Genomic DNA, 12,556 nt, shown 5'->3' with positions numbered 1-12,556 from the left:
CATTAAGACTTTGATAAAAACGCCGTTGGTCTGATTGAAATTGCTGATTTTGTTTATATTGGATGATTCGTGCCTCATATCTTTCGATTTTTCTAGCTGTTGCTGTTATCTGCTGTTTTACAATCTCTACAGCTTCATTGATGTTTCTTGTATCCAATCTATATCTTCTGATTAGCCGATCTATGATTTTGTTGTTTTTAAGCCGTTGCTCATGCATGTTCTTTAAGTTACTAGCATCTGCCCTTAATTTTTTGACTTTTTGTTCTAATCGGATTTTCCACTTTGGCTTTGATGCTTTTTCTGTTGTGTGACTAGGTACTTTGATTTTAATGCCTAGTTCATTAGTGACTATTACAGCTGTGCTGTACATTAACTGGTTCATTTCCAAGATGGATCCCAATTCAATTGTTGAAAACACTGCATTAACCATTTTCATGATAGGGGCCAAAATTTTCTTAGGCACAGTTTTTAGTGATGGTAAACATTGCCTTTCCTCATTAAGCAGAAAATGCTCCATGATCTTATCCTTCAATTCTTTTTGTTTTTGAGTTAGTTCATCAGTTGTTTCAGTGATAACTGGTTCTAGTGGTGGTGGTGTTATTTTCTCTCCGAGAGCTTCTTCTGGGAGTTCTACTATAATGTCTTTAGTTGTGTCTTGAATATCAGTTATTTCCGCTTGTGATATTTTTATTTTTTTTGGTTTTGCAATTTGCCTGAATTTCCTCAAGTTCAACACTTTATTCCATATAATAAATTGCCTTTGATCTGCTAGTCGTTGTTCACTAACATTTGAATCTGGATATCGTTGTTTCCATAATTCATACATTCGCTTTAAATAACCTCTTTTTTCTGGCTCTGAGTTGTAGTAACAGGCCATTATGGCACGGTTTTCATCTGCACTATATTTTTGTTGTTTTGTTGGCTGGTCCACTTGTAGCCCACTTGTCGACGGATGTCCAGGGACCCCAACATCTGCCGCGGCCCTTGTTAACCCGCGCGACAACCGATGCGGTATAAAAAATTTATTCGTTTCTTTCACCATGTTGTATGGGTTGGCAGGTTTTTTTAATGGGGCCAGGTTGCCAACCTGACCCCAACCCTCCTCCATCATCATCATCATCATCATCATCATCATCATCATCATCATCATTATTATATACTAAATGTGTTCCTGTTATGGTCTAGGACTCAGACAACTTCCTTGAGGAAGAAGGTCTAGCAGAACTGTGGAATGTCAGCCTCAGGAGACACAAAGCTAAGAATGAGGCTGATCAAAGAATAGCAACAACTGCAGCAGTCAGTTGGTGTTGATGATGTCAGCACTCCTAGCTGTTGTACTCTGTGAGTAGAGTGAAGACTGAGCAACATAGTTCTATTATTTCCAAGAAATCTTTCTAGTAATTGTACATAGGAAAATCATTATCCAATCATAAAATATCTCCCTGTTGAAATTTCAAAATTATTTTTGGGTCTTTTCTTAATTTATATACTTTCTGGTTTACTCACAAATTCAAAACTATTGTCCTTGGTATAGTTCTTGACTTCTATTCCTTTTACTGCTGACGTAGATAACTGTCATTCTAAAAGTTTAATTTGACTTGAAATATTTTTCTGGCAATTTATTAATTTTCTTTTTTCTTAAATGCCAAAATAGTTTGCACTTTCCCTTTTTCAGGTCAGTATTATATTGTATGTAATATCTTCAGAAAATCTTAAAGATTAATATACAATTAAGATCATGGTTTTCTTTTGGGATTGATAAACAGTTGGGAAAAAAATTCCTGGAACTTCACATAAGATAACTGCAACAAGATTATTGTACAGGCAGTCCACCATTTAAGACTACAATTGGCCTTGAATCTCAGTTATTGAGTGAAGCAGCCATTAAGTGAGATGCCATATTACTTTACCCTAACCCTACCAGAGAAAACAATCGTGAGAGCAATGGAATTTGCTATTGTTAGGGCTTGTTTTATAGTCTGTTTCTCCAGTGCACTGAGGGATTTCTGGAAAGGAAATCTCTTGATGACCTGGAGGAATGGATCTCAAATCAGGCAAAAATACTGGTGAACAACATTGTTACAGAAGGAACAGAATGCTGACATTTGTCAGCATTTTCTTCTCCAGAATAGGGGAGACAGGGTTCACTAATATGTTAGCAAATGTCAGCATTGTAAAAGGTCCATAACTTTGACTTTTACTGGTGTTTTTCTCTCCAGAGGAACAGAAACATGGTGTTCATTAAAATACTAACAAATATCAGTGTTCTTGGGAAAAAACCAAGAATGCTAGTGTTCATTAGCTTTTCTCCAGATTTGAGGTCTGTTCCACCAACATGTGGATGGATTTCCCATTGCACCATGGAGGTGAGGGGGAATCCCTCAGCCTACTGAGATAACAGACCTCAAATCCAACATCCTCTCCACTCGCAACATTCCCTGCCTATTTCCCCATTGATTTTCTGAAGAAGCCAGTAGAGAAGATTATAAATGGCAATCACATGATTTCAGGACACTCGACAATCAATCGTAAATGTAAACAGGTTGCCAAGCACCTGAAATGAAATCATGTAACCATGGAATGCTTTATGGCGATACCTGCATGCATAAGGATGGAAGAATTCAGCATTACCCACAATTTTGTTGACAAAGGTGATGAAAAAGCTGAGATGGCTAAATTGTCTTCTTTGATCAGAAGACAAAATCCACTTTATTTCTGACTTATAAACAGCAATATACTGGAGATTTTGGCATTAAGTTCAAATATTATACTTTTTTATGATAAAAACAATGTAATACTCTGCATGGTATCTTTTATAGAACTAAGGTTCTATAAAACAATGATTTTATGGGCTCATTAATTATCTGTTCATTTCTACTTACAATTTTCTGGAAATATATGTTTCTTTTAAATTAAAAGTATAGAAATACTAAAAAACAAAATCAAGCACAAAGTATTGTTAATGTACTTCTTAAAATAAGAAAATGAATATCTATCAATATTTGTATCTTTGTATATACTGCATTATTACTAAATAAACTTTTAAATGTTAAAAGGTATTTGTTCAATGGAAAAAAGGTGCTGGGTGGATGGAGAGATATTTAGGTCTAGTTAAATGGATGTGCTTTCTTCAATTAGTTTTATTTTAATTTTGAGGGTTTGTTTCCCATTGGAATTATGGGCTGAGGCATTTAGTTAATTAAATTTATATGCCTTCCATCTCACTGTCAAGCAACTCTGTGTAGGAAGGAACGACTTAACATCTCATGCTTTCATAAATTCATCTCAAGGCATCCAGGTACTGAAACTTTAAATCATGTATTTTGAGATATATGTACTTTGGTTCCTATCATCCCCAATGTTATACCTGCTTGGGAGATAATGGCTTGGAGTCCAGCCAGGTACACAGTCACATCTGCATTCAGCTGGTGAGTCAGGACCATCCTGTTCAAAGTGAAGTGGAGTGGCCAGTATGCCCAGTTACAACTTGCCTGTTGCCAGGTATCCTTTGGAGCCAAAGTTCCTGCATCATCATCCCAAACATAAACATATAATGGAACAGAAAGATCAGCTGAAATCACAAAGCAAGTTTTCAGTCAAAGTTCAACAACTTTAAGAACGGATTTTTTTTTTTTTATGGTTATCGAAATGTGTGTGCTTGGCAAAATCCCAAAATAAAACAAAAGTTACACATTTATAACGTCAAATGAAGAAATGACAGGCATTGAATGTAGTTGATTCTGAAGAATAATGCAAAAAGTTACAAAATAACTACAGTGACCATATTTTCTTGAAAAAAATTAAAGGACAAGCCAGGAAAAGGAGCACATGTAAAAGAGCTTCATGTGGATAATAAATATTTTTGTTTATGTTTATAATTTTTTTTACAAATAAAAACTCAAGAGCATATCTTTTAAAATACACGTTTTATTTTAGATAAAAATATATAAACTAAAATGTGTAAATTTATTTTAAAAAGAATTCAGTGGACATATTTTTCACATGAACTTAAAAGAGTGCACTAAGTGACCAACATCCAGATGTTCGATCTTGACCAGCTCAGGGTTGACTCAGGCTTCCCTTCTTCCAAAGTCAGTAAAATGAAGACCCAGATTGTTGGGGTCAATATGCTGACATTGTAAACCGCTCAGAGAGTGCTGTAAAATCACTGTGGAATAGTAGTGTATAGGCCTATTGCTATTGCTACTGCAACCCAGGGATCCTTGTTTTCAAAGCTTGTGAAAAAGGCCACATTTTCTCATAGCCCCAAGCATAGCCCATTGCCCCTCAATGGAAGTAAAATTTTCACATGAGATGGAAAGAAATCTGGTATTAGATGACATCTTGAAACCAAATTTTTAAACGTTAACACCCCCCCCCCCCATTTTTCTAACAATGCAGATTAAAGTCAAACAGAGCAGGCAAGGACAATTACAAAAAATTCCAACTAAGGTAGAATGTGGCAAAGAAAGAGGTAAGGGCATGATAGTTGGTGTGGGAGTGACAGAGCCCTCTTCCTTTGGTGCCTGAAACCTATTTTGCTTAATCATTTCAGCCTTTCAAGGTAATCCAGACTAGGAAACCAAAGTCACAATAATGGTTTTATTATAAAGTTATTTTCAGACATAAATTCCCAGACTCGTAGATGAAGTGTTCAGTTAGCTGTTTAATTGCTCAAGCCTATACAGGAATCTTCTCACATCAACGGCTTGTACCTGGAGTAAGACTAAATAAGGTTCAACAATATGCAAGAAGGGGGGCAGACTTTACCCTCATGTGACCATGTAGGCACAAGTGTCAAACTCAATCATGTCACTTGATATCACGTGACATAACATTTTTGCCTTTGCGGAGCCAGGGTAGGCGTGGCTTACATGTGATGCATCTGGCCTGCGGGCCGTCAGTTTGACACCTCTGATGTAGGGATTTCAGACTAATACCCCATTTGACTCCTTCCCCCTGGCTCAGCACTCTCTCAGTCTTCCATCCTTCCGAGGTGGGTAAAATGAGGACCCAGATTGTTGCAGGCAATATGCTGACTCTGTAAACTGCTTAGAGAGGTCTATTAAAGCACTGTGAAATGGTATCTAAGTCTAAATGCCATTGCTACAGTGACAAAATTCTATAATTCACCTCTCCCCTTCCTCCACGTGAATTAGAATTGTCTAAAGACTCTAACCCCTACTCGAATTGTATGACTGTTGAGTTCTTAAATGATGTTGTGCCTTTATGTTGTAAATTGTTTGTCCTTCCCCCCCCCCTTTGAACTGTGAGCCGCCCTGAGTCCCCCCAGGGAAAAGGGCGGCATACAAATAAAGTGAAAACTAAACTAAAACTAAACTAAACTAAGACATTTACATACATTATAGTTCTGGCTCAGATGCAGCTTTCTTTTATTTGACCATTGGCTTGGCTCCCTTCTCTCAAAGCCATTCCTCTCACCTTCTACAATGGTTGTTAATCCAGGCCTAGGGTTTTCTCAGTGATAAGATTCAAAATGTTTACTATTGGTTCTGTGGGCGTGGCTTGATGGGGGTGGAGTGGCTCGGTGGGCATGGCAGAGGAAGGATACTGTAAAATCTACATTCCCTCGCCATCAGGCAGAGAATAGAAGGGGATGGGGCCAGTCAGAGGTTGTATTTACCGGTTCTCCAAACTACTCAAAATTTCCGCTTCCAGTTCTCCAGAACTGGTCAGAACCAGCTGAATACTACCTCTGGATTTGCTATGTATGCCAACTTGAACTCAGGAATAAAAGGCAGGATGCAAATCCAATAAATTAAGTACACAAAAGAGGAGAAAATAAGATGAATCTGTAATTCACCATGATTCCAAGGAAATAACCATAAAGGGAGGGGAATACCCACATAAGAAAACCCAGTCTAAGCCTGTAACTGGAGACATTTCTAAATTAATCTTCCCATGATCATGACCACCACTGAAGCACCTATGTTTTGCCATCTAAAGGGTCCCACACGTTTGAACCACAGCATGAAACAAACCAAAAACACAGTTCCCCTCCAGAGAGCATGTACAATAAATTTAATTCATCTTACTCCAAATAAACTCCATGGAAATCCAACCAGCTGCCAAGTCTAGCAGCATTTTCCCTAAGCATGTATTCTTGTGGTGGTCCTGAATGTTAGCTCCAAATCAGTTTGTATCTTGACGAATTTACTTCCATAAGGCTGAGAAACAATCAACAAATAAATAAATAAGCAAACAGCCTTTACCTTCATCTATAAAGAGAAAGGGATTTGCTCCACGGAAGAGCAAGCTGTATAATTACATTCCCCATTCTCCTCTTAATTACAATGCTGTCTCTCAGAAGGCCTGTCACTATTACGCTGCCCTCTAATTGAGCACATCTGGAAAATCCTTCTTCTGCAACAATGTTAACCAATGGCATGTAATTAATAATAATAACAACAGCTAGCTGTGATACAGTTCCATGCATCCAAGGCTCATGTGCTGCTTTGCATTAAAATAAAAGGCTTAGGCCAAGATTTTTGCCATGTGGCTTTAAAGAGACAGATGACTATGGGGAGGGGGGTGTTTATCTCCCAATAGCAATTTTTACTGGGGCTTGCAATAAGCAAAGAAGGAATCTTAAGTTTGCATTAATAACACTGCCCAGTCAAAAGCAATTGTTGACTTGAATTAGACAGGCATTAGCTCCCCAACAGACAGATGCTAAGATGGAGTCGGTCACCATTCTCTGTGCCATTCATTAATATGGCAGACTTTTCCTTCCTTCAGCCACATGGTGGGCCCTTGTACAAGACAAGAGTGATAACTATGTAACTTCATTTTAGCATGAGTCTTATTGGTTTGTTCTTTGCTTACTTAAAATATTTATAACCCACCACCACTTCGTTTATAGCCCCTGCTATTTTAAACCATCTGTTAAAACTTCCATAAAAGCAGTGTTTTAAAAGACAGGGCAAATAAAAAGACTGAAATGGCAAAAATGGCAATAAAAGATCTGGGCTCAGAATATCTGGTAGTATTTATGCTATTAATACATCTGTATCAGCAAATTCCTCCAGAGCAGGGCTGATCAACTATGGCCCCTTTACAAGCATGGCTGACTCAGGAATTCTGGGAATTGAAGTCCCGAGGTCATAAAGTGACCATAGTTACCAATCCCTGCTCCAGAATATGAAAGTGCAGCTATGCATATTTTTGGCAGTGTCAGTTAATAGTGGAGAATTCAACAATTCAGATGTTGAATCCATCTACTTTTCCTCTGAGAAAAATTGGTTATCTAACTTTGTGTGTATTTATATGCATATAGCTGCACAAGCACTTTAAATATCAATTCAGAGCACACTAGGTTCAACATATATTCAACGTGCTATCAGGAATTAAAACAGGATTAAGCTTGAATACTTTCAAAGCTAAATTTGGATGTGACAATAAACAACAAAGTAGATTATCAAGGAAACTACAGGCAATTGTCAACTTACAACCGTTTATTTAATGGCTGTTTGAAGTTACAATGGCACTAAAAAAGGAACTTATGACCATTTTCACACAACCATAATAGCATCCCTACAGTCACATGATCAAAATTTAGATACTTGGCAACTGGTTCATATTTATGATGATTGCAGTGTCCTGGGGTCATGTGATCGATCACCTTTTGTGACCTTCTGACAAGCAAAGTCAATGAGGAAGCCACTTAACAATCCTGTGACTAACTTAACAAGTGCAGTGATTCATTTAACAACTCTGGCAAGAAAGGTTGTAAAATGGGGCAAAACTCACTTAACAAATGTCTCACTTAGCAACATAAATTTTGGGCTCAATTGTGGTCCTAGGTTAAGGACTACTTGTATAGTTACTACCTCAACAACGATCATGTCAATCCCTGACACCTTTAAAAGAGATTCTCGTGTGTTCATTGCATTTGTATCCCTTGGCATTTTAAAATCTTCAGTCCTCTCTATCCCACAACAGGGACTAGACTGCTGCTCATTTGAGAAATTGCTGGAATACAGTATACAAAATTGTAATGTGAACAGATTTTTTACAAAGATGGCTGAAAGAAAAAGGACTCAACTTTAAAAAAAACACAGAATAAATCATGGAACATTGGATATAAGAACTGGAGTTATGAATGAATCAAGGTAAAACACAGACAATAGCAAAACAGCCCTGGAGATCCAGTTGCCTCAAGGGAAATTAAGAAAGTGAGAGGAAAGATCTGAAGATTACAGGAAAACAGTAAGTGCAGACCTGTTGGCTCTAGCTCATGATTGTTTATTTTTGCAATAAACACACTAACTCATGGAAGCATGGGGTTCCCCAAAAGACAACTGGAAATAATTAACGAGAAATACTATATGAAAGACTACCAATTCCATCTAAAGTACATGCACACATACCACACATGCACACAAATATATAAAAAGGATAGATGATCACTGACTTCTTACTTTTCTTCTTTAGAAGTCAACTTCTTTGCTAAATGTCACTCATATCAAAACTTAAAGAAAGTGCGGGTGGGGGGGATGAAAAAGAAAACCATCTTCTCTCCACTTCCAGTAGCAGTGTAAGTTTAAACTGATCTGAACACTTTCGCTGTAAACCACGATAATGGCCCAAGGTCTGTAATCATGCCTAAATATCATCAGTCCCATATGGAGGAGATGGCTTAGCAGGCCACACACTTATCCAAGTAATCTACCATTACCCCAACTTTTCAGTCATGGCAAAGCTCTGAATAAAATCCATTACTGTAAAGAGAAGAAATGAAACATTAAAGATGGCTGAACTTCCAACAAGCATAAACACAAAATTCAGATATATGCCCTTTTATTCTTTAGAAAATTTAATTAGGTAAAGAAATAGCTGTATTCAGATGTCACAAAAAGCAAGGATTCTTTGGGATCTAGACTAGTAATACATAGGCGATATTTTCAGGTACATACCAATTGCTTCCTCTTGATTCTTCTTACTAGCAGAAATGGTTAAATGGTGCCTATTGATAGGTTGTTTAGAAACATTGCAACTTGTTTTTCTTCCGATGAATAAGAATTTTTAAAAACCATATGGTATAAGGCTTACAACATTTAAAGACTTATAATGCATTTGAGAATAATCTTCACTACAAATCTCAAGTGTGTCTAGATAGGAATAGACAATTCAAATACTAAGGACTGGTTTAGACATTGAGATCCAATTTCTTAGAGCTTTGTGGTTTGCTGTCTCATATCATGTAGGAAAATTCCCAATTCTGTGCATCTCTCTCTCTCTCTCTCTCTCTCTCTCTCTCTCTCTATCTCTATCTCTATCTCTATCTCTATCTCTATCTCTATCTCTATCTCTATCTCTATCTCTATCTCTATCTCTATCTCCAGCTAGTTTTCTCTAGTTTTCTCTACCTAGTTATTTCTAGCTATTATCTAGCTATCTATTGACCTTTACACATATGTACATAAGCCCTGGTCTTTATTGATTACTGGAATGGAATGGAAAAATGTATTACTTACACAAGTGGCTTGATTTAATATTTAATATATAAATTTGCTTAGTTAAGGTATTTCTCAGGGTCGTGCAAATGATTTTGTTGATAAAAAGTTTTATACAACTTTGATTTTTGCAGAGATTCTTTGACATTATTTCCAAAATATCACACTCTTTTCCTTTTGTAATACAGCTGTAGTCTCAACACCTTGGCAGCATGGTGTACCACAGCTGTCTTCTTCAAGTAGTAGCAATCAAAGTAATAGATGACATCTCTCTCAGACTCTTTCCATCATTCACTGAAAATCATGATGCTATCCTGAGTTTTTTGCTCTTCTAGAGGATTCCCTTCTTCCAGAATTACAGTAAGCATCCCAAAGAAGCAAAAATTTTAAAGATAGGAGAACAAAATTAATAATTTCCCTGCCTGTTCAGACATTAGGCTTTTCGAGTTTGCACTTGACAAGAACTTCCTTCTACAATAGAAACCTCAATCTGACCTCTAAGAGTGTTTTCTGGTGAAGAAGGGGTCACAATATTGCTATACTATGTATATATAGTATATTGCCTGATTCTGATGAAAGCAGAACATCTACTCTCCCAGCTTCAAGTCAACAGAGTTTCAACACATTACAACAGTTAAAGCAATGTGTTGGATTCACTGACTGTGAATCTGTGCCTATATCTGGTGCTTCTTAATCAGTGTGCTTATGATTCCACTTGCATCTGAACTGAAAGGCACAGAAACATCTTGGACAACTTAACTTTTGACAAACAAAGCAGGGAATGTCCTCTTTACTGAAGAAAAGAGCACATGAGGAAAAGGGGAGGGAAGCATTTTCTTACTGAAAAGTATTTACTTCTACTTGTCGACTAATACAAGAAAAATGAAAATTTCCTCATCCAACAGTGATTTATTGCAATGCACTTCTCTTACTTAGCAGAACGTAAACTTTTCATTCCATATTAAATCTTCTGGTTTCTATTATATTAAAATGACTAAGCCCCAATCTCTAGAAGTGTCCAGATGGATTTTGCAAGTTTCATTCTGGTCTTTTCAATGTGAACCGATTCAGCCGCTAAATGCCCCATCTAGATCACGGGGCATTAGCTAAATTGTGCATTGTGCCCCAGATGCGTAACATAGTTTGGCTAGGTCAGCTTTATCCTTAGCACTAAAATTCTTGCCTGCCCTCGACAAGCAACCCATTTATCCCCTGTAATTTTAGCCTGGGAAGGAAGACTGTACTATAAAAATAGTCTAACCACCCTAATTATGGAGCAGATTAAAACAAACAGCAAGCATACAACATGCCGCCATCTTCACAGAGCTTGGGAGACTGCAGTAGCCTCGGTCTCTTAAAAACATCAAATGACAAACATTTGAAATATTTCTCTGTCTGAGGAATCGTCACTGTGACAAAAAGGCAGTTTGGCTAATGGACAATGCTTGAGTGTAACCATTGCCAGAAACTGATTTAAAAAATTGCCCTTTGCACTTTTGTGGCTGCCTTTCCACCCCTCCATCCCTGTGTAAGGTCAAGGTGGCTTCAGAAACCATAATACCACAATAAAATTTCCAAATTGGCTTAAATATAAAGTTAGGAACTTTATTGGACCAATTCTGAGGAAGCAGCAAGTTCGCAACATTCTGAGCTCCCCAAAGCTCTATGTCGGGGGCATTAATACTTCCCAATTCAATTTTTTTTTTAATTGTATTTTGGCTACAATAGTATATCGCCCAAAATTAGGTTCAACTTTGTAAATATATGTCCACCTTTTCTTAATTAAATATCTACCCAAGAATGAAAATTATCCCCTACCAGTCAGGTCACAGTTAAATGTTGAGATTTGGGGGGTGAGGCAGGATGACTCTGCCTTCTGTGTCAATGGAAACGTTTTCCAGTCATCTCCCTGCTACATGTAACTGCTGAACAGATAGATATTATTTTTATCAGAATTGTGACTGGAGAGTATTTTTCACATACTTTAGTCCTAAAAGAATTTTCTATCCTCCTGATTCCTCAGATGCATTTGCTATAAAAACTCTGAGATGGGTAAAAACCAGACAATTATGTTGACATAAGGAGATCATTCTAATGCTTACAAATTATTGTAAATGTGCTTTCTATTGGAGGATGGAGATTTATATATACATGCATATCAACATGCAGCTTATCAAAGGCATGTGGGATGTTCCAAAGGTAATTTTTCATAAGGCAACTGGACTTTGTTTTTCCTTGAAGACATTTTGTTTCTCATCCAAGAAACTTCTTCAGTTCTTCAGAACATGGATAAGAAGAGAAATGTCTTCAGGAAAAAGAAAGTTCAGATGCTTTTTGAAAAACACCTTTGGGACAACCATGACCTGGATGACTGAAAATCTTTATAGGCAATTATGCATATGGGATACATATTAATTTATCTTAGGTAGGATCCATACTAGTTAATTATGGCATCTTCTAGAATCATTCAACCATTGTGGTACCAATGCAACAGTAATGAGGACATACTTTATATTGCCTCAGTGATAGCCAGGTGACACTTCTTTTAGTTCTTATTGGGGAAACAGCCCTAGGCACATTTCAGTATTTATCTATAGATATGCAGACATGTGTGCACATAGTTTCCCATATTAACAATGGTATTTCAAAGCACTGCACAAAATTTAAAATTATAACGCATGAATGCAAAAAACCACATTTTAAATCATTTAAATATTCAGAAGTTCATCCACATGAATATTCAGATAGGAACACTGGTGCCTGCTCCTAATTACAATGACATCCAGATGAAACCTGCACCGTATCCATGTTATGACATAGTTCATAAGGACTTAAGGGACAGAGTGTGTAATCAGGGTTGTCGGGGTTGAGGGAGGAGAGAGTATGAAAAAGTTAAGATGCTGGCTACCATCCTTTAAAAACCCTACTTTTTTACACATTCCTCCTCTTTCTCTCTTCGACATATTTCTATGGATAGGAAAAACCAGAAGAAGAATTATGTCTTAAACAAGCACTTTTATCACACCACATTTAGTACCTGTCAAATAGCAGAATACTATTCTGATTTTATGATTCCATTG

Source organism: Thamnophis elegans, chromosome 3, assembly GCF_009769535.1.
Source record: "Thamnophis elegans isolate rThaEle1 chromosome 3, rThaEle1.pri, whole genome shotgun sequence".
In the NCBI taxonomy this organism is placed as follows: Eukaryota; Metazoa; Chordata; class Lepidosauria; order Squamata; family Colubridae; genus Thamnophis; species Thamnophis elegans.
The sequence above is the reverse complement of the archived record's forward strand: the minus strand, read 5'-3'. Positions refer to the sequence as shown.